Raw genomic sequence first — 21532 nt, forward strand, 5'->3', positions numbered from 1 at the left:
ACCCAACAAAATTTAAGTTTGTTGATGACGTTTTCAATCATTATCAAAAACTTGTAACGATTCAATAACTTTGACTATCATGGAGATTTTGCGGTCACCGACATCTTTATGATGTGATGGAGTCATTGATTTTTTCTTGGAACACTTCTAGGACAGTGTCACTTTTGATCATCTCCATATTTGATGTCAGTTTAACATACGGATCTAGACTTACCAATACTATCACATGCAAAGCTCGACACCGAATGTTAGTATTGACGATGAAGTAAAGAATAAATATAAAGATAAAGACTTAGATTAAGTTCTTTGTCTTATCGAGATTAAGCTACGATGAGCCTAATTATAACTTCGATTATGACTCTTGACTAGAGATCATCCAACACTTTGTTTCTTACAACTTTCAAAAAATCTATTAGTGTTTGGCTTCAATATTCCTGCAACATAAAAAGGAAACTGTTTATAAATCACTTGAGTCAAAATAATGAAATGAAGATAAAGTAAGATCGAAAGTTTTCTACTTATGTTTATGAGACCATGAGAGGCGTAAGTGATGCCTTTTTCCACGCTTCACAGCTTTAACATTTTCATATTTGTGACTTCGTTGTTAGTTCGAAAGACTGATTTGTATTGGTCTTGTTTCCACGCTCCTTTATGCGGTTGTCTTACACCCTCGCCCATCCTTTGTAAGACAGTGTTGATGGAATTTTTCAGTACCCTCCTCAAATATTTTGTCCCAGTTCGATATATGTTTAACTCTCATAACATGATTTGTTAATTGTGAGGTTGCCCATTCATGAATTTTGAGGCCCCTACTAAAAATTATGTTCCAGTTTGCCTCAATAAGTAATATATGAGATTTGTGGAATTTTTGAGATCATCTAAAAAATTCTATCGAGTTGCGAACTTGAATATTGTAATTTTTGAGACAACCCAAAGCTTACTCAGTAGCATTTTGGTCTTATGTTTTTACTTGTTGAAGAAGTCCATCTTCAAATGAGTTTTTGAGATCCTCTCAACAATTCTGTCCAGTTTCAATTATAAAGAGAAATGAAAAACTTATTGTGTATATGACCAAGCTGTTGTGGTGCCTACGTATCCCGGTGGAGCTGGAATTAGGTAAAAAGTAGTACCCCCTCAGAGATTAATAAAAGTAAGAATTTTACAAAGAAACCGACAGAGGCTGACATAGACCGCCTACGTATCTCATTCTTGAGATTCAAATCGAACATACTTCAAACATATGAAACATTAAAAGGGGATAAAAGAGTGACTGAGGCCGAAATAGGCCGTCTACCTTTCTCATTCTTGAGAATTCAGGTCAGATATATTTAATATACAAGAAATGTGCGATAAAATGGGGGGGGGGGGGGGGGGGGAAGGGTTAAATACATTTTAAAAAGAAAGGTAACAAAAACTTCATATGAAGAATTTTGGCCAATTTTGGTCATTCTTCTTCTCGACCTTTGATGACGAATATCTTCAAATGTCTCAGTTCAGAAATATCTTGTAGTCACTCTTAAGCATTAAATTTTTCATCCCTTAAGGTAGTTGCCTCAATATTGATCAAATTATTGTTGATCATGTTTTGTATCTTGTGATTCAAGGTTGAACAATTCTCTGTGTCGTGTCCAATGGATCCTGAATGATAAAAATATCCGTGGTCAGCCCTTTAAAATTTTCCCAAAGGATTGGCTGGTCTTCCTTCTGTAAGGTAGAGTATTCCTATTGCTTTGAACCTTTCATAAAGTTGAGTTCGAGATTTCCTTAATTGTGTAAATACGTTAGGATCCTTCCTAAAGTTTTGACCGTGAAATTTTTTTTATTGACATTAGGAATTTGATATTTCTTTTGGGAAGATAACTACATATGGGTAGTCTTGACTACACCTACCTCCTCTACTTTCCTTTTTGATGTATCCGTATCACTTATTCTTGTAGCTTTTCCATTAGCTCATAGTGTAGTAAAGTTCATGATCCTTCCAGTCTTGAAACCATCTTCCAAAGCTTCTTACATTTTGACGATCTCGAAAAATTTTTGTCCCATCATATACAACATTCTTTCATAGTGCTCAGACATTTGAATTTGAATGAACATTTCAGTTCTCTCACGTTCGAGCTTGGGAGGTTGAACTCTTACGACCTCTTTTATCCAACGAAGAGCATTCTGTCGATAATTTTCTGTAGACTTATGTTTGATCTTCTCCAAGTAGTAGCGATCTGGGGCAGCGTTTATGTTATGCCCCAATCTTTCCTTGAAATCCTTTGTGAGTGCATCCCAACTTGTCCATTGTTTTAGTTCTTGTGAAGTAAGCCTTTCTAGAGATTCTCTACTTAGACTTCGACTGAAGAGACGCATCAACAATGCTTCATTTTGCCAACTCCCACGCATTGATCACAATAAACTTTCAGAAGTGCTAGAGGATTTCCAGTTACATTGAAAGTGACAAACTTTGGCATTTTAAACCTTTACGAAAGGTCCAAAATCTTATTAATGCATAAATTTTCATAATTTAGCCCCACCTCTTCTAAAGTGAAATCCAGTTCTTTTGTCACCTTCACGATCTCTTCCTTTATGATCTTCTTAGAATTTTCTTCTTAGTCCCTCCCCTCCTTCTCCTTCTCTTTGTAAAAGTGAAATTCGGAACAGGAAGTATAGTGAAGATGTGGTTTGGTTTGGAATGGAATATTAAAGTGACTTTCGGAAGTAAGCATTGACAGTATTGTGTATTTTTAGTGTCTTTTGTAGGGGTATGGTACATGAAAGGAGCTGTTTGAGGATTGTTGACGTTTAAGCTTGAAAACTGAGGGAAAATTTGAGAGTTATTTGTGTTTTGGTTTTGAAAGAGGGGGAAAACATGAGGGTTGGTGTTCAGGTTCAGAAAAGGGTGTGGTGCTTGGCATAAAGTGCTGGCGTGATGAAGATTTGAGGTGGTTAGGTTGATGGTGGAATTTTTTTCAATAGAACTCGAGGGTGGGTTATTTAGGACATGCTCCAAGTTTGAAGTCAAAGGAGAAAAATGGTGTTGAAGTTTTCCATCGCTTGGAGTGTTCACATCGACCCGCGGAATTGAAAATTTTTTATTTTTATGGAACTCAACCCTCAACAAAGCAATCTGTAGCATCAACTATGCAATTTAACTCATTTTGTTCAACGACAAACAGTTGAACTTTAGTAACTTCATCCAGGCCGACATTCTCATATTCAGCATCTTTTTTATTCTCTATTTCAACAAATTTCGATTGTAAAAGTAGTCTTTGAGAACTTTGAATGCTCAACAATTAACACAAATCAGTTTTGAGTACTTGACAAAGAAAATTAACTCAAACAATAAATGTGTTTTCTATAGGAAGTAGGTAATACAAGTTATCACACAAAGCTGTAAGAACAGAAGAGTCGCTTTATTTAAAGTAAGACTAGCCCACAAATGTAAAGAAATAATTAGATAGACAGGAATTTGTCCATATGATTTTTAGCTTTGTGAAAAATATGTCGATTGAATATTTAATTGTCGTACTTTTGGTTTTTGAGTGAGATGTAACACTTATTTCATTGTAAGAGTTGAAAAAATAATTTTTTTCAAAATGGAGACCAAACATGGGAAGGCAGTCTACGTATCTTACGGTGGAGAATTCAAGTCCTTCTTAGTTCGACTCACTTGAATTTTTTTTATTTGAGATGGAAAATTCAATTTTTTTTTGAGATGAGACAGTAAGATTTAGGATTTGAAAGGATGTTTGGAATTCTTTTGGGACAAACTAAAGACTCGAGAGTATATGGACGCACTTTGATAGTTGAGTTGATATTTATGCTTAAGAAATTCTAGAAAGTTACCCAAAAGAGTAGGCTAGAACATATTTAAATAGAGTAACATATTCAAAAAAGCAGTTATAACACTTAAATGAATATTGCACGGTATACAGAAATATGTGACCCTTTTATGCCAATGGTAGGCCTAGCGATTTGCCGGATGTATATGTTATTTGAAACATTTCATTGCCCTCGCAAAACCCAAATTTTTACAAACTTTATAAGTAAAATTAAATGGGGATACATAATAGGGAAAATGAAATTCAAAATATTCAGTCCCACGCAGGGGTAATATGCTTCCATGGAAGGTCCTTCCTTCTTCATTTCTTCTAATCTCTGAGTGCCATGCCTTAGGATGGACTAGAAAGTTGTGAGCTATTTCTTTTACTAGAATAATCTATAATCTACTCCCGACCCCGAGGACAATGACTTTTTATATGACGTATACATCCTTCAAATTTAAACAAATAAATATGATTGTCCGTTCAAGCCATGAGCCCTTTTGGACTCAAGGTGGTTTCTCTAATGCGCCCAACGCACCTTGGGTGATGGGTAATCTTAGGCTAATGCTTGTATTTGAATTTTGTTTTTTCTCTATCTTAGGTTGACTAAAATTGGCTTAGAAGTGACGGCTACTCGAGTCGGACAAACAACAAGGTGAAACTAATAAACAACATTGGAAACCACAACCCATCTATTCCTCTATTACTTCCAAAATTTAAACTTGTGTGTTTTTTGAAAAAAGTCGTGGTAAGCCACGTAACCGCCTTTGTCATAATATATTTAATTTTCCATTTGGCGGGGTCGGTGCCATGAAATGTGACATTTTAAACATACTATAAAAGAAAACAAATATAAAATTATTTACACATTGCCAAATAGGCTAGTTTTTAAGGTAATAATCATTCAACTCCTCAGCAGAGTCTTCATTCTATTTTATTTCGAAAAGAAAAAAATATTTTTTTATTGTTTTAAAACTTGTTAGAGTCTCCACTTAATTATTCAGATTAATTAAGAAAACTTTTCTTCCTATCGACTAAAACAGTAAATCATATTGATAGATTTTTAAAAGGAGGTTCGAGGATTCATATTTATATTTTAGGAACGTATTTAAGGCACCTAAAATATCCGTTAAGACGGTTTTCTAGCAACTAACTTGTTTGGATAAACTGTCTAACTTATGATTTTGAGATAAAAATTATTTAGATTTGTTCGAAAAAATAAAGTGTTAATTTTTATATATCTAACTGAGATCCTACAAGATTTATTTTTAGTTCATTTATTTTTATTTATTAAATCTTTAAGAGAAAGTGGCGTCTTGCGAGGATTTTGAACCTTTCTAACAGTAAAACTAACAACAATTAATAACAAATAAGTAAGAGAGAGAGAGAGAGAGAGAGAGAGAGAATTTGATTTATGTCCGTCATGACCGGTATTTGGACCCACTTTGTTTTGGGCCTTTGGCCCCTTTCCACATGTCCTAAAATTCTAACAATACAATAATGATAAAAGAAACAAGGGCATAGACCAAAAAATAAAAAAATACAAAGTTCAGAAAAAAAAATTGGGCTTCTTAAGCAAAAATCCTCAACTTCTTGGTTTGTACGTCGATTTGTGAGCTTTACTCGATGGAGGAATTTGAGCCTTGGCGGCTCTATGTAGGAATGCGAGAGGAAGAAAATTGTTCATAGTGAACTCGAGTTCCTTTACATTCAACATAAATAAAGGGGAAATTTAATAAATAATTTAACTATCGTAGCATAGGGAAAACAAGTTAACTTACTGGAAAATATTCACTTATTTGGGAAAAAATAGTACATCGGCATATATATAGCCAGACCTTTCTTTTAAAAAAATAAATAAATAGAGCATAACATTCATCTAAAGAATTGTGATCATTAATAGTACCAATGCGATATGACAAGGATTGAGCAACTAAGCTAAGAGCATTAATAACAGTGAGCCTAAATCACCACATATTTTATAATAACAAACTACATATTTACCAAAAACTAAGTATTTGAAAAAAACATAAACTAAAAGAAATTGCAGTACAATAACATGACAAAGGGGACTGAGGATAAAAGGGGTAATAAATTACAACTAGAGAGATAATCGATCAACATTATTTCTGTACACCTCCAAATTTAATTACTTAGAGAACTAGATAGAGCTAAACATATATAAGCTACCTGGGAACACGTAATAGCAAAGTATAGGTCACTTGAGGATGCTACAGGCAAAAATACCAAAAGAAACAAGGGATTTAGAGGACCATACAATCGAACAATGACACCCATATCGTAATGACAATCAAACATAACGAGAATCATACTAATGTCACGAAACAAGTCACTATAAGTTGACAGCAACACAACAAAGCACAACCTTCCAGATTATAACACTTGAAAGGGCAAAAAGACACTATAGGCATCAAACATGGGGGATCAATAGGGAAAAGCAGAACATTATAGATTTTTTTTTAAAAAAGACAGTGAGGACTCTAAATGGGTAGTAATAAATACAATCCAAGGACTCTAAAACAATAGCTAAATTGACAACTTTTCAATAAAAATAATAAAAATTCATAAAAATATATAACCACATTAAAACATACTCACAAGATGAAATGATAAAAAATATATTGTCCATCTATGCACTTAATAGTAATCAAATTAGGTGATACCCGCATTAAACATGTAGAAGCCACTAAAATTTAATAACATTACAATGTGAGACCTCTTACTGTACGTAAATAGAGAGCAACAAGACATGAACTAATTTCCACACACTACCAGAAAATAAATTAGCATGAACTAGCTTCCATGTTTTCAAAAAAAAGTCACAAGGTGGCATAACTAGATTACGGGAAGTTAGGGAAATCACTATACCATACCCATGAAGGATAACACCAAAGAAATCATGATTCAAATGACCTTAAACCCTTAAATCTCTCGAAACTAAGATTGGGAAAATAAAATAAGAAACTCAGACTTTACCCAACTCGAATTGCAAATATAGGCATTTTCAGACTGAAATTTGAACAGCCTGCAGGGAAAAAACTTAACTACATGAGTCAAATTAGATAGTAAGAGCACAAGGAAATTTTAAGTAAAAGATGAAATTAAGTGATTGGGACAAAAATGCTACTGCACTACTATACTTAGTCAAACCAGTCACTCTCAAAATTTAAACAAGTCAAAAATCCAAAAACATTCAATCAGTTTATGGAAAGGAATGAACAACATGCTCTCCAAAATTAATTATTCATGCAGATGCATAACAAAACAGACATGAACCAAGACTCACGAGGTAATTTCGAAACTGATTACAACAATTCTATGAAAATCAAGATGATAGGAGCAACCATAGTCGTAAACCAGCATTCGAGTACCCAAACATACACACTTGAATCATAGAAAATGAAAGACCAAAGTCTTGATAATACAAGGCATCTTTATTCTGGCCAAATTTTTATAAAAGTACAACCGAATAAACAAATCAAACGAAAACCCAGACAAAGGAAAAGACGGTAGGAAAAGCGGGATTATATACCTTTTCTGTTATAACAAAAAGACATCGAGCTAGACGTTGTGATCCTTCCACCATGAAAGTGAAATCACGAACCAGAAACCCTTGCCGAAATTTAGAATTCAAAGCAACGACTAGCCTTTTCAAAAATTTGAATCGAAGAACTTCCTATTTTCTTTGTTTGGATTTTGCACTATGTTCTTTCCGTTTTACTTAAATTCTATGTATTTTTTATCTAGAAATTTTCCTACCTCCCAAAAATCTCTGTACCCAAAAATATTTTCTAATTCCCCCCAGCTCCCAAACAAAAAATTACAAGGGGGCATAAATAGAGGAGGTCTTTTGAAAAAATGGGCGGAAATGAGGACCCATTCCAAAGTCAAAATTTGTTTTATTGTAAGAGATAGGGTTGGACAGCTGGGAATCTATACAAAATTGCACAATTCCTCAACGGAACAACAATCTGGGCACTTGATTTCGAACAAGGATGAGAAAACGCACGAGATCTCGCTATCTCACAGTGTTCTTCCTACCAAATTGTACTCAGGGCAGAGAGATGAAGAAGACACAAGAAATTAGTTGATTTCCGTCTATCTTTATGATGGAATTGACATCGTTGGGATCGTTTAGTTATACTGTAATGGGTCGGGTTTGGGGAATAAAGGAGTGAGCTGGGAAACTTTGAACTAGGATGAGGTTTTTGTATTGGGTTACAAATGTTAAAGGTAAGGCCCAAATATTGTGTCTTAAAATTTCAAGTAAAATAGGGGTTGTGGGAGTTGGGAAAAGACTAGCTGAAATTTATTGTACAAGATGGCCCAAGAATTTTCAGCGTAGCCAATAAAAAATAAAAATTTAGCCGCATTGCTTAAATTCGACCAAGATGAATAAATGAAATTAATTAATGAGTTTCTTAATCTTACCGAAATAAAATAAAAATTTTAATAAACCGAATATATCAAAACTTTTACCATAATTTAAACTAAATTAATTTAATAAAACACTTATTGAAAATTAAAATCTCTATTTTTGGTGAATCAAAATTTACTAATCATATACATAATTATGTTAATCATATATAACATCTAAAAAAACACAAAGAGTGATAATATTAGTTTAAAATAACTTAAATAACATATTAGATTTTAAAATATATAATTATTTCAAATCGTTTAGAATTAAGAAACTCGTTATTTAATTCTTATAGGAAATTCAAAATTGGATGTCTACAATCCTTCCTCTTCATACCGCAATACTAATTGTGGGAAGAGGAATCACTATCGCAACAATGTTCAGAGCAATAATGGTGGTCGTGGAAGCTGTAAAGGTGCTACTTCTCACATGAAATCCGCACAAGGTAACCTCACGTCTTATTTTAATATAAGCAATAAACATGGAGTAATAGTGGGTAAGGGTCAATCAATTACAATTTAATTATCTTCTCCGTATCCTCCACTACAATTAAACTATGTCCTTCATGACCTGAATTGGAAGTGTCTATATTAAAAATAAGATGTGGGAGTTAGTGCCCCGTCGTTCAAATAGCTCATAAAGAAGGATATGATGGTTCATTTGAGAGGCATAAAGCTTATCTTGTAGGTGATGGTAAAACTCAACAGGTTGGCGTGGATTATGGTGAGATGTTTAGTCCGGTGGTAAAACCGGTGACTATTCTCACGGTTCTCAGTTTGACTCTCTCTAAGACCTAGGAGATCCATCAACTTGACGTAAAAAATGCTTTCCCTCATCGGGAGGATACAATTAACATTTATCAACCATTGGGGTATTGGGATTAGGATCGTCTAATCATGTGTGTTTGCTGAAGAAATCTCTGTATGAACTCAAATACGCTCCAAGGGCTTTGTATAAGAGTTTTCCCGACTATGTTCGTACTCTTGGTTCTTATCAAAGTACTTTGGATCATTCGTTATTTATTTATCGTCCAAGTTCTTTTATGGTTACCTTTTATTGTATGTCGATCATATATTCTTGACTTCTTCCTTAGATAAGCTCCGTTACTCGATCATCTCTCATCTAAGCTCAGAATTTGCTATGAAGGACTAAGGCCATTTAAGATATTTTCTGGGCATTGCAGTCACTCGTCATGCCTGTGGTTTATTTTTATCACAACAGAAATATGCTACATAGATCATTGAACGAGCAGGTTAGGTAATCTTGTAAGGAATCTCCTACTGTAGTGGCTACGAAACCGAAGCTTAGTACTACCACGAGCAAACTATTTGAGAATCCCTCACTTTATAGAAGTCTTGCCAGCGAATTTTAGTACCTTACGTTCACAAGACCCGATATGACGTATGTAGTACAACGGGAATGCTTATTCATGCATGAACCAAGGGAGGAACACATGCACGCCCTTAAGCACATTTTCGCTACATACAGGGTACTATGGATTTTAGTCTTCGCATGTTTCCTTCCTCCATATCAACCCTTATTTCGTATACTGATGCTGATTAGGGTTGATACTCAGATACACTATGTTCAACATTGGATTATTGTGTATTTTTGGGTGATAACTTGATCTCTCCGTCCGCTAAACGTCAGGCTACGCTATCCCATTTTAGTGCAGAGGTAGAATATCGAGGGGTAGCCAATGTGGTTTCAAAGTCGTGTTGGTTGCAAAAATTTTTGTTGGAATATCATTGTCCTATACAACAGGCTCCATGGTTGTATTGTGATATGTGAGTTTCATATATCTTGCTGGTAATCCAGTTCATCATCAACGTACTAAGCACATTGAAATAGATATGCATTTTGTTCGGGAAAAGGTGGCTCGCGACCATGTTCGCGTGTTACATGTCCCCTCGCGTAATCAGATTGTAGACATATTCACCAAGTTTCTTCCTTTGGTTTTATTTGAGGACTTTTGGGACATTCTTAGCATTCGACGACCTCCCGCTTCGACTTAGGGTGTGTGTATGATGAATATATTCTGATTTATTACCTTTGTTAAGTGTATATTAAGTTCTTACTTATAGATAGGTGTATATTTAGTTTCCTTTATTATAGTCTTGTATTGACTGTATATAAACCATTAATATCAATGAAATAGGGTAGGGAAACAACAAAACCATTTTTTTGAATCCATAAAACCAGCCAAAAAACATACCTTATCGATTTTTCCCTTTAATCACTGCAACCAGTGACTCCAATAACGAGCTTCAAGATCCGCGGAACTGGAGACAATAAAAGATAGTGGTCAGTCCCATCCCCCTTCCCTTTTCCAGTTTATGTTATTAATGAGCTCAAAGCTTGAAAAAATAACGAGCTCGGAGCTCTGACCTGTATCTCATGTGTGGCAAATTCGATTGGTGAATCCACATTATTATTACGGGTTCATCCAAATCCCCTTCAGAAGAAAATTATATGATTTTCTCATGGTTAAAATAATTTTGGAGGTAAATAATGTAGATATTATACCACATAGGCTACTTCATAAGTCTATTTCTTTAGTTTTTGAACCCTCCTACTGATAATTTTTACTCCACCACTTGCTCCAACTCCATTGGAAATGATAGATCCGGCATAGATCGTCAATACCCGATTAAACTCCATTCTTATTAATTTTTTTCAAATGAGAAAACATACCTTCGGTGACACTCTTTTATTCTTTGCATTAACACGTATCTATATCTATATTTTGTTTGTTACATGATTTTATTAACTGTTAGTTTAGTTTTTGATTCAATATGGTTGGGTTATTCTTGTTAATTTAATTTTTCTTATCCATCTATTTATGTTTATAACATTAAATTAATTATCGTAAGAAGTTCATTTTGTTATTTATTAATATTTTTATGAAGCTTTGTTTTAATTTTTCTTTTAGTAAAGTTGAATTTTGGTAGTTTCTGGTGTTTTGTTTCATTTTATTGTTTATGTTATTCAATTTCTTGTTGTTTCTTTATGGTGCACATTTCACTGCTCTTAATTTATTTAAATTATTGTACGAATTTTAAGGATTTTTAGCAAGCCGCGTATTGATATTGTTATGTTGTTATTTTACATAGTTGTTGCTACTTATTTTATTTTATCCTTTGATTAATTTAATATTTTTGTTGTGTTGATAAGAATATCATTTGAAATTGGCCAATGAAGTATCTCTCCGTCGATTTTCGAAGCCTCTCCATTTGAAAAGACGTAAATTTAGTTTAAAGTTGATATATTTTGTATGTTAAAAATGGCCTATGAAGAAATAACCGTCAATTTCCAATGCCTCCCATGTTAATAAGAGGAATTTTAATTTTTATGTTGTGATATAATTGATTTATTTCTACTCATGTTTATTTATTACTAACACTTTTATTAAGTGTCTTTATAACTACCTGGAGTTGCTTCTTGTTAAAACTATTGTTTAATCTTTATTTTGTATATATTAATGTTAGGCAAACTATGGGCCGTGTCTTATATTACTATTTTATTTTATTAATTGTGTAAATGTCATGTTTATTAAACTGATATATTGTTTACTAATTGTGTAAATCTCATGTTTATTATACTAACTTTTTTTTGGCCTCGTCAATTTTAAAAAAATGATTTCAGTTAGGTCCCACAATTTTAGATTTCGGTGTATGCCTATGTAATACCCTAGAAAATTATCGAACTAAGAACCAAGTGTTGTTTCGTTGTGAGTAGGATTTTACCTAGAAATTTAAAATTTCTTATGTCTTAAGGCCAGGTCACACTACATATAGTCCTTAACATCAAAAAAGAATTTAAAAAATTCATTCAATTCATTCTTTAGTTCTTGGGTCAACTTCAAACGACAAAATTTTTAAGTAAAGAATAAGTTATGAGGAATATAAGACAACAAATACAAGATATCTGAGTCCTCTTTCCAATGCCAAAAACATAACTAATTTTCCAGCTCGTATAAGGGAGATATTTCCTTTCGCAAAAGGCGATCCATTTAAGAAAAGTTACTCGAAAAATATGGGGGGTATTTGGTGTTTTTCTTACCCAATGATATCAAAATGAAATACAGTAATTGATATACCGTGGTTTCACGGTATTTTTAATGCTTTTCCCTTAAGTTTAGTGTGTGTCCAAAAGCCTTTTTGTATAGATTTTTATGTTAGTTTCTCTTTATTTGCAGAAAATCTGTCAAAAGATGAACACTGATCTTTTTGAGCAAGAAATGCATAAAAGTTACTACCTACAGAGATTATGACGGTCCGTCGAGCTTGCAACGATCCATAGGTGGCAACGTAGTGAAGATGCCGAAGGAAGATGGGGAATTCTGACCAAGTGTGAGATTACGAAAGTTTATGACGGACCATCATAGCCACGACGGTCCGTCCTGTTGGTTCATCGCGATGATCAGAGAGTAGTCCCAGTATCCAATTTCCAAGAAGTTTAAGTGTTATGGAACGCAGACCGTCGACGGACCATCATGCTTGGAACAGTCTATCATACCTGCCGTTGAGGTTAATAAGGAGAGCAGCAGAAGAATTTCTAAACTATGGGACGACGGAGGCCATGACAGCCCATCGTGACCATGACATCCCGCCGTGACCATGATGGTCAGTCACGAGGTCCGTCGACCCAGCCGCGTTTTGACATTTTTTCATTAATCAGAGTCCTTCTTTTATTAGATTTTTGGTTTTTATAAAGAGTTTGAAAAACCGTATTTTTGGTGATAGACTTTTTGGTGCTAGACTTTTTGGTGTTAGACTCTTTGTTAGTAAACTCATTGATATTAAAAGTTATGACTGTTACACATTTTCTGGAATTGATTGTTGGTGATTTTTTTGATTAATCACGTGAATTTTTGGATTTTATTGTTTCTCATCAAAGTAAGTGCATGAATTCTTATATTAAATATATGAATATTGTGATTATGACTATGGGTAACTAAACTCCATAATTAGGGTTGTGGGAACAATGGGTGAATAATGAGGTAAAATCTAACTAAAATAACAATTCCAGATTAGTGTCTTGCATGTATTTATAATTCTTTTGTTTAGAAGTCTTTTTAACGGATGACCAATGTTAGAAGTCGCCTTAATGCTATTTGCCGGACGAAGGAGGTAGATAATAGGAAAAGAATTATTACATTAGATTTAGTGTCTACTATCTAATAGGATACTGTCTCTTGGTACGAGGTAATAAATTAGTCAAATATCGCATACAATACTTAATATGAGGTAAAGATATGGGTTAGTATAGCAACACACGTAGCCGGACCAAGGTGCGTAGTGAAATTCTTTAGATGCCGGACCAAAGATTTAGAAATACATAATTTATCTCTTTGCATGCAATATACTAGGAAAAAATTGTTATAGTTAGAATTGTCAAGTTAGGAACCTGTGGGAACACTTACACCCTAGTTACTTTTATTAATTGATTAAACTACATGATTTGAATCTGTTAGTTGATTACTTAAATTAGTTAGTTATTTTCATTCATTTAGAAATAACCCCCCCCCCCCCTTGATTGTCTTTTGTTTTCTAAGGAAACAATTGACCAAATAATAGTAATAATAGATTAAAGTTGACTCTGAACTTTTTTCCTAGTGGGAACGATCACAACCTCATTATTTTTGTTGTTTACTTGATACGACCACTTTACTTCTTATTTGAGAAGTAAGTTTGAGTGTATCAAATTTTGGTGCCGCTGCTGGGGAAAGTAGCTTTAGATTAACATAAACTTATTACTAAAGTTTAGACAATATTTTCTTAATATTACTTTTTTTATTGTTTTTGATTCTTTCAGAACTATCTTCCTTCTATGTCAAATACACGGAGAGAAAGAGAACCCTTGTTTCCCTACAATCACGAATTAGAGAGTAAACTAGGCAATATGAATCAAAACTTGGGTATTAATGATGATGATACAAACCAGAACATCCCAGCTTCAGTTGACGTTCATGGTCAGTTATTACCATTTGATCCGAGTAAAAATCAACAAAGTGGACAAAATCCAGCTCCACGTCCTCAAGAATACTACAAAGGCTATGATAATATTGCAGACTCTGATGGGCCACTTGTCTTTCCCCCTTTATAACAAGGCAACACCTTTGTGGTAACTAGTAGTCTGATGCAAATGCTCACTGCCAGAGGTTTGTTTGAAGGGCTACCTTCTGAGGACTCACATGACCATAGGGATAAGGAAAGGGCAGTGTGTAAAAGTTATGTAGGGAGGCGTTGTTTGGATTTGAATGTAATAGGTCTAAGAGTATTTCATCTCTGACGGACGGGAGAGGCTGCTATTTGGTTCACTGAGGTCCTTTATAACTCAATTTTCACTTGGAACCAACTAAAGGATGTTTTCTTAGCACGTTACTACCCGGTCTCCAAGAAACTAAACCAGAAAGACAGAGTGAAAAACTTTGTGGCACTACCAAGAGAGTCAGTTAGTAGTTCTTGGGATAGATTAATTTTATTTTTGAGAAGTGTACCAACCACCGCATAGATGATGAGTCATTGAAGGAATACTTCTATCGGGGACAGGATGGTAATAATAAAGTTGTATTGGATACTATAACGGGTGGTTCTTATGGGGAGTGTCCTTATGTTGAGATTGTCGAGAAGTTAGAGAAAATCTCTAGGCATAATAAAGCTTGGAGTACTAGCAAGTCAGATACTGGGAGAAATACCTTCGTAGTGCACTCCACTCACAACCATGCCAGAGATGAGATTCGTGAAGACATGAATCAGATAAGAACTCAGCTTGGGTTGGTATTAAAACATGTTACTGGGGTGCAGAAAAGATAAATGGAGTTAACTAATTGTCTAAACCACCACCACCAAATGATGAATGTTATTATGAGGAGGATTCCTAGGCGGTAAATGTGCAGCCGGGGGGTTTTCGACTTATTGCCCAAGGCTCAAATCAGGAGAATTGGCGCTAGGGTTAACGAAACCTAGGTTGTATCTATGGTAACTATAACCGTAAGGTCACTATGTCCGAGATGGAAACAACAACCGCGACAACAACTTGAACAAAGGTATTATGGTAACACAAATGATAGGAATGGGCTTTTCCCTCCTCAAAATCGTGAAGTTACTCCTAGGGATGGTGGAAATAGTATGGCACGAGTTTAGGATATGTTGCACAAAATGATGAGGAAGTTTGACGATAGTGATGACAACATTAAAGAGTTAAGGTGTGATTTAGCGGCTATTGGACAGAAAGTCGATACACATGCAATATCGATTACGCAGCTTGAGTTACAATAGTCCAATTATCTGCGACTATGAACACACGGCAACAGGGAACTCTTCCTAGCAACACTGTCCAAAATCTGAAAAATGATGGACACTGTATGACAATCACTACTCGGGGTGGTAAGCAGACCATTGACCCACCTGTGTCGTCTAGTGAAGAACATGTGAGAAAAGATAATGATAAAGTGGTAGAGTTTAGTGGTGAAGTAGAAGATAAAACTGGAAAAGATGCTGAAGTGCCAACGAATGTAATTCCCATGCCTAGACCCCCCCTTTCCTCAAAGATTAGTGAAAAAGACCGAGGATGGTAAATATTGGCGTTTTATAACAATGTTGAAGTAGCTTTCTATCAATATCTCTATGGTAGAAGCTTTAGAACAAATGTCAGATTATGCCAAGTTTATGAAAGATGTGGTTACAAAGAAAAGATCATTCACTTTTGAGGATGATAATAGAATGCAGCATTGTAGTGCTATGGCTGCAAGATCCCTAGTACAAAAGAAAGAAGATCCGGGTGTGTTCACTATTCCTTGTACAGTCAGGTCATTACATTTTGCAAAAGCATTATGAGATCTAGGGGCCAGCATAAATATCTTGCCCCTATCGACAGTCCGTAGGTGGCAACGTAGTGAAGCTCCCGAAGGAAGACAGGGAATTCTGACCATGTGTGGGATTACTAAAGTTCATGATGTACCATTATAGACACAATGGTCCGTCCTGCTGGTTCGTCGCGATGATCAGAGAGTAGTCCAGTACCTTATTTCCAAGAAGTTTAAGTGTTATGGAACGGAGACCCTCGACAGACCGTCATGCTTGGAACGGTCCGTCATACCTTCTCTAGAGGGTAATGAATAGAGCAGCAAAAGAATTTGTGAAGTATGGGACGACGTAGGCCATAACGGCCCGTCAAGACCACGACTGTCCGTCACGAGGTCCGTCGACCCATCCGCGTTTTGACATATTTTCATAAATTAGAGTCCTTCTTTTATTAGGTTTTTATTTTTTTATAAATAGTTCGAAAAACCTCATTTTTGGGGTTAAACTTTTTGGTGTTAGACTCTTTGTTAGTAAACTCTTTGATATTAAACTTTTTGATTGTTACACTTTTTCTGGAATTGTTTCTTGGTGATTTTGTTGATTAATCAAGTGAATTTCAGGATTTTATTCTTTCTCATCAAAGTATGTGCATGAATTTTTATATTAAATATATCAATATTATGATTATTATTATGGGTAACTAAACTCCATAACTAGGGTTGTGGGAACCATGGGTGAGTAATGAGGTAAAATTTAACTAATATAATAATTCCAAGTTAGTGTCTTACATGTATTGATAATTCTTTTATTTAGAAGTCTTTTTAACGGATGACCAATGTTAGAACTCGCCTTAATGCTACTTGCTGAACTAAAAAGGTAGATAATAGGAAAAGAATTATTAAAAGAGATTTAGTGTATACTATCTAATAGGCTAATGTCGGTTGGTACGAGGTAATAACTTAGTCAAATATCAAATACATTTCTAATATGAGGTAAAGAAAGGGTTAGTATATCAACACACGTAGCCGGAACAAGGTGCGTAATGAAATTTTCTAGATGTCGGACCAATGATTTAGAAATACATAACCTATCACTTTGCATGGAAGATACTAGGAAAGAATTGTTATAGTTAGAATTGTCAATTTAGGAACCTGTGGGGAACACTTAAACCCTAGTTACTTTTATTAATTGATTAAACTCCATGATTTGATTCTGTTAGTTGATTAATTTAATTTAGTTCATTATTTTTATTCATTTAGAAATAAATACACCTTTTGATTGTCTTTTGTGTTCTAAGGAAATAATTGACAAAATAATAGTAATAATAGATTAAAGTTAAGTATGAACTATTTTCCTCGTGGGAACGATCCCAACCTCATTATTTGGGTTCTTTACTTGATACGACCGCTTTACTTCTTATTTGAGAAGTTTGAGCACATTAGTAATATTTAGGGGTTCATACTAATTTGGTTCAGTTTCAGAAATCCTAATTACGCTTATGGTTTTAGAAGAAAGTTCAAAGAGGGAAAAAGGAATAAAGGAGGAATAGGTTCAAGGCGTTCGTCAAAATTTCTTACAATTTTCAAGGGGTTTCCAAAAAGGGATAAATCCCAAGGGGTATGTAAATCTCAATAGTGTTGGATTTTTCATTGACAAAACAATCTTGAGTTTCTTTTGCGAATCTCTCCATAAATATTGAGAAATTGAAATTCTTGATTTGTATTCTTGAACCATAATTTTCATTCGTGAATTAGAATGGGGTTGATGTGTTCTTGAGTGGAAAGTTAGGAGTCTGAGTAGATTTTCTTGTACTGATACTTGGTATTCAAATCTATGTAAGCTGGAAAAAAACCATTCCGTTCTAGGTAAATTAAAGCCAATAATAAAGGAAGAAAATTCGTCGAATTGATTTGGGGGAAGAGTTGGGAGGCTAACCCCAGCTGCTCCATAAGGGGCTGGTGTGGTGCCCCAGTAATGCACTAGGTTGATGCCTTTAAAGTTTAGAAGCTCGCGCCCTGTGCCAGTGTGCACCAGCGTCGCCTGCCCCAATGTTTTTTCCGTTGTTTTACTTGTCTATGTTCTTTTAGAGTGTACCTTTACTCCCTACTGATTCTAAATGCTCAAAACTACTTCTAGACATCGAGAAATAATTCATAACACGAATCATTAACCTTAATTAATAATTCAAATTCAAGAAAGAAGCCAGACCAATGTTTTGAAAAGTCCCTTTGAGTCTTTTCGAGCAGCCTTCTGCAAAATCATTAAAAAACTTTAAAGACTTGAGTAAGGGAGTAGGAGAATGAGAAAAATGTATTGAGAAGTCTATATTATTGTTGAGATCAATGATTCAAGTCATTCATGCCCATAAATTCCGCATGAACTCAATAATTTGACTAACTTCGAGTAGAGTACCACATTCAAGTTCTATATTTTTGAGTGTTGAGTTCCTTTTGGAACTAAATTTCATAATTTGGAGTACTATATGTTATACACGAAGATCATTGAGTTGAGTGGGTCATGCCAAGAGTCTCTCATGAATTCTATGACTCTAGCATTCTTTCAATGCGGGAGTGGGTAAATATGAAATATTGAGTTGTATAAATGGTTGTTGAAAACCTTGAATTAAGAAATTCACGTACATTAATTCAGCATAAGTCCTATTTTGAGAAGTCTTGACAATTAATCATAATTTGCTTAAAGGCTTGAGTAAATTAGTACGAGGAAAAGTATAGTTAAGTTTAATTAACTATAAGATCCTATATGGGAACTAAGTATTTCAAAGAATAAATATTTCATATTAAAAAAGTGGAGGAAACAGAGATTTCCAAAAGAGTTTTGAGCAGTTTGGAGTATCATCTCTTCTAAGAGAAATATATTTACGTAATAATCTTAAAACATGAAAAGAGTTATGTTTCTGTTAAAAACATATATGCTATGTGTATTTTTGGAGTATTATTAAGCATCATCATGGGGGAGACTCCGAAAAATTCAATTCCCCATAATAATTCTAGCCAATTTGGGTAGAATGGGTCATAGTGTTTAGATGATTCCTAATTATTGTTTCGCATAGACTAGTGGATCCACTTTGTTTGTAGGTTCGATACCCTGAAAAAGTATATGATATTTCGTGCAGCTAGGCTTGACGTTGTATCTTCACATAATTCGTAGTGATAGTTGTCGATTAGAAATTTCTCCATCGGAGTTCTTTTGTATCTTTACATACAAATAAAATTTAGTATCATATTTCATACAATTGAATTATTATTGTATTTTTGGATACACTAAGTTATTATCCATTGTTTAAAAAGATTTCCAGACATTGCATCTTTTATTGTTTCCTTATCCTTCAGTATCCAAAGTTGAACTATGTTTCATAATGTTAAGTTAGACTATGTTTTACTGAGTTGAGCATCTTATTTTTGAGTTGAGCCATATTTCCCTTAGTTGTGTTAAACTATATTGCTGAGTTAAGATACCTTACTATTAGGTTGATCTCTATTTTCTCTGAGATGACTTTAATGAGTTTAGAAGAAGTAAGTATGTTACTCTTGAATTAGTTCAAGCTCATATTTATGCTTTATGACTCCCGTTACATGCTCGTACATTCTATGTACTAAAACACTTGGCCTGCATCATTTCATGATTTAGATACATATATTTCTCATGAACAAGAATATCTTGGAGGTGATGTGATATTCCAGCAATCTTGTAACGATCAGGTTCCTCGTTATAGAAAAGCCAATGAGAAAACTTTTTGGGTCAACATCCTTATATAGAGATGGAATTTGGTAGGGGTGAAGGGTAATTTGGGTAAATGGGAGATGGATTTTGGTAATTGGGGGGGGGGGTGGACTTTTGTATAGTGGAGCTTGGACGTTTGGATAAGTGGAGGTAGCATTCTAATAAATTGAGGATTATTGGGATGACTAGCTTGCGTGTAGTAAACTTGGTAGGAATTTTGGGAAGGCCGGGAACGCCCTTGGAAATATGACGAGCTTCTGGGGGGTTTTCCCCCATATGAAACAACATCAATTTCTTCTCTTTTCTTCGTCAACGTTCGTGATGATCCAAGTGATGCATCAACATGGGCTATCTTTCCTGTTTTCAACCCATCTTCTATAGTCTCACCAACTTTGAATATCTCGGCAAATTTTGATCCTACGAGCAACAAAATTTGATCGTCATACTCGGGCTCTTGCACGCACATGAACACATTTACAATTTCCTTTTATGACATAAGCGGTCTGGCCCTTGTACATTCCTTTCTCAACCTACAAGAAAATTCTCTGTAGCTCTCGATTTATTTTTGCTTCATCTTCTCCAAAGAATATCAATCAGTAACGATTTGGACGTTATATGCAAACTGTTCAATAAAATCATTTGCTAGAGCATTCCAGCTGGTCCATTCTTGGGCTTTAAGAGAGGTGAACCACTGCAGAGCCTCCCTACTCAAAGTTCGGCTGAAGAGCCGCATCAATAAAGCTTCATCCTTTCCAACTCCCACGAGCTGGTCGCAGTAGCCTCTCAAATGAGCTATACGATTTCCCACGCCTCCAAAAGTACCAAATTTTATTTGAACCCTTCAGGAAGGTCCAAATTTTGATGAATACATAAATCTTCATAACTAAGCCCGGCGATATCAAGGACTCATTGGAGCTCTTTAATGTCTTTCTTGATATCTTCTTTTATGTCCACTTTACACTCCCTTTAATGTTCCTCATAATTGTCCTTCTCAAAACCATGCACATCGTGCTTGGGAAGGACGAGAATTTGGAAATTGGTTCTTTTGGGTAAGGGTGGAGCTATAAAGGGACTCTGGGCATTTTGAGCGATTTGATATTTTTGTGGGTAAGTCTGCAGATCGGTATTCTGATTTAAGTGGTGGTGGGGCGTTTGGGGATTGAAAGTATTTTAGTTTCGACTTTGGTTTTTATTTTGCGGTGGTGGAGCGGTTTGATGGTGGGTATTTTGAGGTTGGGGTGGCATTTGGGGATGGTTGTTTTGAGGAGGAGGTGCAGTGTGGTATAATGCAAAAACATATTGGGGATTTTGGGTAGTCAGATCTATAACAGACGGATTCTGAGCAGGTGTAAATGGCTGGTTCTGGGCTGGATCTATATTTGAGGAAGGAAAGTAGATTGGAGGTCTGCCATCAACAATGTTAGTGGCAAAACCTTGCGGAGGTAGATCCTGTCTCCTTTGCATTTCTACCCTCAGCTATGCAATCTATTGCATCAGCTAAAGAATCAACTCATTCTGGTCTGCTACAGTGGGTTGAGCCACCACAACATCGGAAAGACTTACTTCTTAGTTACTATCTCCCATGACTGTCTTTCTTTTGTCTTAATCTCGTTTTGAGAAGGAATTTGCGGTACCTTTCGATCTGGTAAAATAGGGATGATCTGCCAGCTTTTGATTGACAGAGATCAATTTCAATGTACTTGAGAAGAAAAACTACTCAAAGGCATATTTGT

The 21532-nt window shown here is 35.0% G+C and overlaps 1 long non-coding RNA gene across 1 annotated transcript; it reads right to left on the reverse strand.

Annotated features, from left to right (window-relative positions):
- Positions 1 to 6635: 6635 nt before the first annotated feature.
- LOC101264250 (uncharacterized) lies at positions 6636 to 7907 on the reverse strand. The gene is made up of 2 exons (XR_183089.5): positions 7363 to 7907; positions 6636 to 6855 (listed from the first exon to the last, which is right to left on the reverse strand). It is a non-coding gene; the product is annotated as an uncharacterized lncRNA (long non-coding RNA).
- Positions 7908 to 21532: the final 13625 nt, after the last annotated feature.

Source organism: Solanum lycopersicum, chromosome 9 (genome assembly GCF_036512215.1).
Source record: "Solanum lycopersicum chromosome 9, SLM_r2.1".
Taxonomy (NCBI): domain Eukaryota; kingdom Viridiplantae; phylum Streptophyta; class Magnoliopsida; order Solanales; family Solanaceae; genus Solanum; species Solanum lycopersicum.